Source organism: Microtus pennsylvanicus, chromosome 1, assembly GCF_037038515.1.
Source record: "Microtus pennsylvanicus isolate mMicPen1 chromosome 1, mMicPen1.hap1, whole genome shotgun sequence".
Lineage (NCBI taxonomy): Eukaryota > Metazoa > Chordata > Mammalia > Rodentia > Cricetidae > Microtus > Microtus pennsylvanicus.
Genome location: NC_134579.1, coordinates 37,874,417 through 37,882,798, shown reverse-complemented (window position 1 = coordinate 37,882,798; position 8,382 = coordinate 37,874,417).

Here is an 8,382-nt window from a genome sequence, read left to right as displayed (position 1 = left end):
AATCCTATACAATAAAGGATCTTCTGGAGACATTACCATCCCTGACTTCAAACTCTATTACAGAGCTACAGTAATGAAAACAGGGTGGTACTGGCATAAAAACAGAGAAGTCGACCAATGGAATCGTATAGAAGACCCGGACTTTATCCCACAAACCTATGAACACCTCATTTTCGATAAAGGAGCTAAAAGTTTACATTGGAAGAAAGAAAGCATCTTCAACAAATGGTGCTGGCACAACTGGATGTCAACCTGTAGAAGAATGAAAATAGACCCATATCTATCACCGTGCACAAAACTCAAGTCCAAATGGATTAAAGACCTCAATATCAGCCCGAAAACACTGAATCTGATAGAAGAGAAAGTGGGCAATACCCTACAACAGATGGGCACAGGCGATCGCTTCTTAGATATAACCCCAGAAGCACAGACATTAAGGGCAACATTGAATAAATGGGACCTACTAAAACTGAGAAGCTTCTGTAAAGCAAAGGACACTGTCACTAAGACACAAAGGCAACCTACTGACTGGGAGAAGATCTTCACCAACCCCGCAACAGACAAAGGTCTGATCTCCAAAATATATAGAGAACTCAAGAAACTAGACTTTAAAAGGCTAATTAACCCAATTCAAAAATGGGGCGCTGAACTGAACAGAGAATTCTCAACAGAAGAAGTTCAAATGGCCAAAAGACACTTAAGGTCATGCTCAACCTCCTTAGCGATCAGGGAAATGCAAATCAAAACAACTTTGAGATATCATCTTACACCTGTAAGATTGGCTAAAGTCAAAAACACCAAGGATAGCCTTTGCTGGAGAGGCTGTGGAGGAAGGGGTACCCTCATCCATTGCTGGTGGGAATGCAATCTTGTGCAACCACTGTGGAAGTCAGTGTTTCGGTTTCTCCGGAAATTCGGGATCAACCTACCCCTGGACCCAGCAATACCACTCTTGGGAATTTACCCAAGAGATGCTCTATCACATGTCAAAAGCATTTGTTCAACTATGTTCATAGCAGTATTATTTGTAATAGCCAGAACCTGGAAACAACCTAGATGCCCTTCAATGGAAGAATGGATGAAGAAAGTATGGAATATATACACACTAGAGTACTACGCTGCGGTAAAAAACAATGACTTCTCGAATTTTGCATGCAAATGGATGGAAATAGAAAACACTATCCTGAGTGAGGTATCCCAGGCCCAAAAAGACGAACATGGGATGTACTCACTCATAATTGGTTTCTAGCCATAAATAGGGTTCACGGAGTCTACAATAGGCGAATCTAAAGAAGCTAAGTAAGAAGGTGAACCCAAGGAAAAACATATAGTTATCCTCTTGGATAAGGGAAGTAGACAAAATTGCCGGGGGGGAAAAGTGGGATCTTGGGGGTGGGGTGGGATGGGGGTTAGGGGAGATGGGGAGAGAAAAGGTAGAAGGGAAGGAGGGTGGACTTGGGGAAACAGGAGGATCGGGATAAAGGAAGGTTGGATAGGGGAGCACGGAACCACAATTCTTAGTTAAGGGACCCACTTTAGGGTGGGCAGGAGACTTGACCCTAGAGGGGCTCCCAGGTGCCCAAGCTGAGGTCCCCAGTTAGTTCCCTGGGCAGCTGAGGATAGGGAACCTGAAATGACCCTACCCTAGAGCAATACTGATGAATATATTGCATATCATCCTAGAACTTGCATCTGGCGATGGATGGAGATAGAGACAGAGACCCACACTGGAGCACTGGACTGAGCTCCCAAGGTCCCAATGAGGAGCAGAAGGAGGGAGAACATGAGCAAAGATGTCGGGACCACGAGGAGTGCACCCACCCACTGAGACAGTGGAGCTGATCTATTGGGAGCTCACCAAGGCCAGCTGGACTGTTACCAGAAAAAGCATGGGATAAAACTGGACTCTCGGAACATGGCGAACAATGAGGGCTGATGAGACGCCAAGGACAATGGCACGCGGTTTTGATCCTACGCAATGTGCTGGCTTGGTGGGAGCCTAGCCAGTCTGGATGTTCACCTTCCTAGATATGGATGGAGGGGGAAGGACCTAGGACGTACCACAGGGCAGGGAACCCTGACTGCTCTTTGGACTGGAGAGGGAGGGTGAGAGGAGTGGGGGGAAGGGGAGAGGGGTGGGAGGAGGGGGAGAAGAGTGGGAGGAGGGGGAGAAGAGTGGGAGGAGGGGGAGGGAAATGGGAGGCTGGTGGGAGGAGGTGGAAATTTGTTTTTTTTTTCTTTTCTTTATCCTCCTTTTATCAATAAAAAAATTAAAAAAAAAAAAATTAACAAAAAATATTTGGCTTTGGCATGTTGTTGTTATAAGCAAAAGTCTGAATGTTTTCTACCTTTCTTCTGGCTCTCTGTCTGAAATGCTCTCTCTCTAGTTTTTCTAATCTCGTTCCCACAGCCAGGCATCCTTGCCACATTCCATTCAGAGGACTAGAGTCACAGGCACACCATCTCTTCACAATGCTTTGATTGTGGAGAGAGACAGAGCTCTCCTTTCAAAGCTGAATTGGAAGTAGTCCCCCTGCAGTGCTAAGGTGCTGAGAATGGAATCCAATACTTTCCTGTCTTTGAATCAGGTAGGGAAATGCCAAGCATTTAATGGTGAGAACAGAGTAGGCTACTGCAGACCAGGTGTCAGCTTTAGTCCCAGAAAAGGGCTGGATTCTTCCATCCTGGTCAAGGGCTAGCGTTTTAGTTGTTGGGAGTTAGTGAGATACTCAGAGACCTTAGGAAGTGCTACTAGAGTGGAGGTGTTCTTAGGGAAGAAGTCCTATGATTATTTACTTACAAAACAGAAATACTCCAAAATGATATTCTCTTCGACTAAAGCTGTGGATTGACTGAATACCCATTGGGAGAAAGAGAAGAATGGGTGTCAAGACTGGACAGCCCCAGTTTGAACCCGGTATTTTAGTGTCATTAGTGACATCTCCTTCTTAGAGAATCATGTCCGCATTTTGTGGCTTTATCGTTCGGGGACTGCATGATATTTACCCAAAATTGTCCCTGGTTAAAAATTATATTTTATACCCCAGTATAAGGAAAAAATATTCTTTTCTTTGACCAAAGTCATAGGTAGGGAAAATCCTTGGACTCTGGAGTAACAATAATTAACACTGAAAAAACTTTAACCTAATCTCCAGAAATTGGATTTCTATGTATGGGTTTTCAGTATATTGTAGGGAGACAAGAGCACAGCCAGTCACAAACAGAGATAACAGACACTGGTGAATCCTGTGACAAAGCTTCCACAAAAAATAGGAGCTGGAAGAATGACAGAAGAATTCTGCAAGGAAATCTCTTCAGCCACAATAAAGAAAACCAAAGTTGATCCCAAGAATTGCTGTTGTGACCACCGAGGTACTCCTCATCCAACAACAAAGGTGTCATCCCATAGACTGTGAAGTGAATGCATTCTTTACGGACTCAAACAGTGCATGCTCGACACAGCACATGGTCTCCAAGCACACACACACAGCAGTCTCAAAGTAACATTGTTCCAGTTTCTATGTACACCATATTGGCCTAATTTTTGTACATATACTTTTTATTAATAACAATTCTTTTCTAAGACCCTTGCAGCCTGTTCATTCACTCAGATATGCCTATGAGTTTTGCTTTTAAAAATTCCACCATATTTACTATTTGGTAACTTTGAAAAGGGGCAATTTCTCCACCCCACCCCCAGCCACAAAGCATGTCATGGATCACATTTCAAAGTGAAGGAGATAAAGTGCTGAGCAAGAATTCATTAGGGACTCGCTTACACTGTGGAACAATTCACAATGTACAATCTCTTATCAGTTCCAAAGCTCTGGTTCTTCCTTTGTGTGAAATTCTTCTGCTTGGCAAGGAATACAATTAAAAGCATTGGTGCATGATACAGAAGACAAAGATAGTCAAGGGGACTGCAACTATTATACTCCTGATATCATCAAAACAGGCAACTTTCAAATCATCATGGAGAATAAAGATGTCACATTATGTTCCATACTCCTTCACAGACAGTAGGTGCATAGAAATCACATTTATGCTAATTTCCTCAAATTACAATGGCTAATGCTTCTACTTCTTTTTCAAAGAACTGAATGGGGAAACAAATTGTTAGCAAATGAAGGTTTCATAGATAGTTGAACTAAAATTTAAATATAAAGTCAAAATTACCTAGAGATTGTTTATAATAGTTCTTGACAGCAAAACAAAAGATGTGTACACCATGGAATGATATCTCCAGCTCAAAATTGTCTAAAAGGTATTTTAACATAAGCCAAGAACTGAAAACAATTAGCACACATCATATGGCAACCCTTTAGTCTTGAGATCCCACTTCACTTGTTTCCTCTTTCATGCTTTGCCCATACCATTTGCTATTTTCAACCTTTATTCTACTGAAATCTGGTCTATTTTCCTCTGGAAAGCAGTCCAGATCCCTCTGACAACATGCAATGTCACCATCCACTATATTTACCCCAAATCATGGTGTACCCTTGAACCTATTTTATATTATGCATATTTATGTACTTACTTGGCTTACCATTATGAGCCTCTTAAAAAAGACACCATTTCTTATTCATACTCGCCTTTATAAGTTAAGAGTGTGTATTATGAATTAACTGAGATCTACTTCATTCAGTCGGGGACTAGAAAAGAGCAGTTTTACTCCAATTCTGTGCTTCACATAAAAGAGAAGGCAGTTCTGACCTATGACAAAGTCCTTACAGTACAATCTCCTTTTAGAATGTGTTCAATATACACACATCTACCTTGTACAATTGTCTGCAAAAAAATAAAAACTTAATAAGTAGTCCTAACTGGAGTTTCTCTATTTTCTTCTCTAAAATAAATATATTTATAGTAAGTACCTATAAGATAGGTCCAGATGACACTGGGATTTCTAATTCTTCTTGTTTTTTCTGCTATGTAAGCTTCGTCAGATATCTCCAGTCTTTACACTCCAAATGACCTCTTGTATCTCCAGGACATCAGGAAGAGAGGAAGAGTGTGAGTGGCATTGGTGCATAACTCTTTCCTTCTTTTGGAAGTTTTCTGGAACCTTCCTTGATGGAGTCTTATATTTTACTGGTCAGAACTGGGTCATTTGGACATCTCTATTTGTAAAATACTTTTTTATTAATGTGCATATTTAACAGAGTACTTTACCATCACAAATAAGATTGGAAGTCTATTAAGAAAAATAAAAAATGACAGACTGATAAGTAATTGTGACTAACAAATTCCTTATTAATCAATATCAAGCTGTAGAAGAGAGTGCAAATTGGTGAAGAGAATGTATCTGTGCTAAGTAGTCATATGTGCTTTTACTGGTCCATTGTCCATTAAGCTGAACAGTGAATGAGGGTTTCTTAGGGCTTAAGAACAGGGCACGGGTGTATACAATATACTGATCTATGTGTCCTGATAGATACTTGATCTTTGGTACATGGAATTGCATAGAATTAAATGATACTAAAAAAAAGATGCCTTTGCTGAAGAATGACTCTATTACACTACACTAAGCCTTTTAAATTTGTCTCTTATTTAATCCTTAGCGATCCTGAGACAAGATCACATATATCTCTCTATTTTACAGATACATAAACTATATATCTAGGCTTCACAACCAGAACGTGGATACGAACCCCAGATATATCATCTGTAGTCTTGTACACCTAACCAGGGAAAATGGCAGGAAGTAGGAAAAGGATAAATAAACATGACTAAGATGCTTCATTATGGAGAAGTGGTGAAGATGTCTCCTCAGAACACATTCACATCTAAGAAGAATGGAGTCTAGGAGAAAAACTAAAAGCAAAACCTGGAAATAGAGAGTCATAACTAAAGTCTAAACAAGAACAGGTTTTTGTCTAAGTAAAAAAGGATCACTATTTCTTATGCATATATTGTTATTTTTAAAACCATTACTGTAAGTCTATTGCAATTTTGTCTACTGACAAAAGACACTGAAATCAACATAAAATATTCCCATTTCTCCAGCAGCAAACAATTTGATAAATTATGATTTAATAAATCATAAAATTTATGTTTTTATGCTGTTCTACCAGCTCTGTAAAAATTAGCCTGCTGTTCTTCGGAATGACATAACCCTAAGTCAATGCATGCTCTTGCCCACCAGGAAAGTGGCTGTTAAAATGTAAACTTTGCCCGTGGACTTGAGAGATACAGGACAGGCATATTCACTGAATCAAGCCTGGCATACTACAGTCCACAGCGGGTATACAATAACAGTTATGGCCATGCATAATTCTGACAATTAGAAAGTTCCAGAATATTAATGAAATTTCAGAACAGCCCATCTTTGCTATTTCTTTAGATACCTCCTGTGATACCAGGGTAGAGAAAGCAAAAAGTGTCTAAGCATTAAACACACCTACAGACATTCAGGTCCATTTTCAGCTATGATTCTCAAATTCCAGCCCTTCTGCCTTATACTACTTACAAAAAACCATCTTGTTAGTAAATACATTTTTAATTTTAATTCTTTTCAAAGTCATTTTTAAACCATTTTCAGAGAGAAAAATAAACATGTGTGATCAAGCTACACTATTTAAGTGGAAATTAACATCTCTGGTTTCTCAAACCTCATTTAGACTTACATTAAATAGGTTACGATAAGGACTGTCAATCCACTGACTCTAAATACTACATAAGCCCCACACAACTCCAGAAACTGAGTTTGTATACTTTTCAAAATATTTCAGACCTAATTTTTTAATGAAAATTTAGAAAATGTAACAAATAACGGTCATCTACTAACACAGTTTTTAAAACAGTCAACCATATCAAATAATTGTTATCAGGGTCTTTGAATACCAGCCTCATTACCCCCTCAGGGCTCCAAATTGACTAGGCGAGGATCTGAGGGTAAAAAATTAATTTAAGGTCAGGCATTGGTGGTGCTAGCCTTTAATCCCAGAACTCAGGAAGCAGAGGCAGGCAGATCTCTGAGTTCAAGGCCAGCCTGGTCTATAAGAGCTAGTTCCAGGACAGGCTGCAAAGCTACAGAGAAACCCTGTCTCCAAAAAAACATAAATAAATAAATAAGTAAACAAATAAATAAATAAAGTACATTATGTCTGCATCTTCCTTATTTTTCATGCAAAAGGAAAAATGAAGTGAAGGGGGCATGGAGGAGAGGAAGAGTAAGAGGAAGAATAAAGAGAAAAAGGAGAGTGAGGGGAAGAAGTAGCAAGGAGAAGAGTAAGGGCTAATCTCCATGAGGTTTCTAGTTTTCACTGACATAGTTGGAGATTTTATAGACAATGATAATATGCATATCAAAGTCACAAAAAGGGCAGGTAGAACCTGACAAAGTCATACTCTGCAACAGGTGACTTGACCCAGGAAAGAACAAACACTCAAGGGAAACACCTGACTTTCCAAACCATTAGATAAAGTTACCAAACGTCCTGAATTCACCCATTCTCCTCATCAAATCCCTTTTGTGATAACCAGCTTTAAGGACACCCAGATTTGTTTGTTAGCAAAGTTGGGGCATGCTGCCTTCCTGCACAGTGCCTGTCTTCTATAGAAATTTCTATGTGGTCTGTTATAATAGGTCATTTTGTGAGATTGACTCTGTGAATTTGACAGTTAGAACAAAGAGTGAATGTCACTGATCCAAAGCCTTCTGGTATGGGGGAATAGAGCAAGGTCACTCCATTGCCTGTAAAGAAGTCACGCTGCTGAGGTATTTTAGAAATGAATCCTATTTCAAAGAGAAGAATCATGGATTCACAAGGTTTTTACAAATATGACAGTGACTTTTCCAAAAGACAAGTGTCCCTGCAGCTCTGCAAAATGGGTTATTCCATGTGGATGTGTACATATACATTTCCTGTGGATCTGTCTATTGGTCTGTCAGCTGTGTATTCCCTGTTTATAGTCTTGTGGACTCTAACAAATTGTGCAACAAGCCAATATGCATTTTAATTAGATGCTTCACTTGTTCCCAAGTAGGAACAAGCTTTAGAGAGAACCTTACCTCAAAGAAGGATGGAGGTACAATGATCAAGTGGGAAAAATACAAATGTTCACAGTAGACTTCACTAGTGTCCCAACCCAGCTGAGTCAAGTCACTGAGAGCTAGGAGACAACAGGAATACATTCATAAAATGATTAATATTGTATGATACGTGTCCCTTCTTCCAATGGCTGAAGTTGCTGCTGAGCATGGGCAGTGGTACAACATGCATTCTAATTGTTCTTAATAATCAAAACCTGGAGTCAGATATTAGTATTTGGTTTAATCTTAGTAAAAGCCTCTCTGCCAATGTAAGAAACTCCAATCAAATCAGATTAGACCAAATTAAAATGCCCATGTTTAATAAATGCAGCACTCTTGGGTGGACT